We start from the raw sequence: 1,865 nt of genomic DNA on the forward strand, positions 1-1,865 counted from the left end.
TAAAAGACGCATAATAATCTATATTGGTTGTTGCTACGTTCATGCAATAATAGTGAGTGATGCAATTTTGTAGTGTTTGTTATTGTTTTTTCATCATAGTTTTTATTAGATTATTAGAATGATAACTTTTTTGCATTGTTAACTTTAATATATAGATATAATTAATTTACTATTAAAATCAACATTTACTTTTAAAAAGTATAAATCAATATTTGTGACCAAACTTTTTTTCGTAGTAAATTTAAACGCATTTAATATATATATAATTATAATATTCTTACTCTATATATATATTCTATATATGTATTCTTACCTTCGTGTATACCATCTTTAAAAATAAATTGTTTTATATTTTCCTGCTTCAAAATATAAATTCCCATACGTTCATGTATCATCTTTAAAATTAAGAACGGATGAAATTGAATTGGCGAAATGTCTAACAACATTAAGAAACACCTTAAAAAATTATATTCGCTTCAAAATATCTCTTGCCCTCGTATATACCATCTTTAAAAACGATTGTATATTTTCGTGGTTCAAAATATAAATTCCTATGCATAACATCTTTAAAATTAAGAACTGTTGAAATTGAATTTCTAACCAAATGTTATGAAATTAGCTCACAAAAAGATAGAAAAGATAGATCAATGCCTTAGAATTCAGTCTCTTCGAGGAGGCAACCTCCTTTACATTAAATAAATGAACAATTCTTAGATGATACAAATGACAAGACTTCATTTCTATATATAGGAGTCTAAGGGGTCATAATATAATCAGAGCTGACATAACAATAATAATGTAAGGGCACAATAATAACAATAGTGGGCTTCTATGGGGCACAATAGCAACAATATGGGGACTACATGGGTACAAAAATATAATAAGGGGGTTGTACTAATAACAATAAGGGGCTACACTAGTAGTATAGGGGCCTAACATGCCCCTCTCCTTCAAAAAGTGTTGTCCTCAACGCTTGAGTAGTTGTTGATGCTTCTGTATAAAATTCTTGTCCTCCCATGTGGAATCTTCAACAGGTAAGTTATTCCACTTGATGAGATACTCTGAAATTGATCGATTTCGTAGCTGTCGGGTTCTTGTTTCTCTGACTGCTCCAGGTTCCAATATGATTTTTCCTTCCTCTTCAAGTTCTGGCCATACTGTTTGAATTGGGATAGGTGCAATCATACCAGCGTTGATGCAACAGATCCCATCAGAACTCTGCAGTTAAGCGCGCTTGGGCTAGAGTAGTACTGGGATGGGTGACCTCCCAGGAAGTCCTAGTGTTTCACCCTCCTCCCTCTTTCATAATTTTAACTAGCTCAAAGAAGAAAATCAATATAGCAAAGATTAGAACAAATTCTCATGAGCTCCATAGTGAAACAGGTCATTGGGTAGTTCCTAAACAACCATGGATGGAAAGGATCTGCCATCCATGTGAGAATAGGAACATTGAGGATGAAAACCAATTCCTCTTAGAGTGCCCCGCATACAACCACATTAGATCTCAATTTCATAATCTTTGTCACAATACTGACCTTTCTAACCTTTTACAATGTCAAAATTATAGTGAGCTTGGGAGGCTTCTCTCCATGCTTTTTTAGCATAGAAATAAAATATTAAATCAAAATAAATAATTTGCTTCTTTAGGTCCGATAGACCAAAGTTTGGTTTCAACGGACGTTAACCATCATCATCATCATAATCATAAAACACTCATTTATATATAATTATCGGTGAAATTACACTATTACTACAAGATGAGTGAGCGTTAAAATCTTCTCGCTTTCTTATCTCTTTCAAAATGGCAAGTCCGCAACTCCGCTAAAACTATTTGAAATGGGGTGTTTACAGCGAAGAGTGTTTGG

At 33.0% G+C, this 1,865-nt stretch overlaps 1 pseudogene; it reads left to right on the forward strand.

Annotated features, from left to right (window-relative positions):
• Positions 1 to 1,173: 1,173 nt before the first annotated feature.
• Positions 1,174 to 1,292, forward strand: LOC149211755 (5S ribosomal RNA; annotated as a pseudogene).
• The last annotated feature ends 573 nt before the right edge of the window (positions 1,293 to 1,865 follow it).

This window comes from Pinus tabuliformis, chromosome 1_1 (genome assembly GCF_031772625.1).
Source record: "Pinus tabuliformis cultivar Carrire ecotype Pingquan chromosome 1_1, CPIR1, whole genome shotgun sequence".
Taxonomy (NCBI): Eukaryota; Viridiplantae; Streptophyta; class Pinopsida; order Pinales; family Pinaceae; genus Pinus; species Pinus tabuliformis.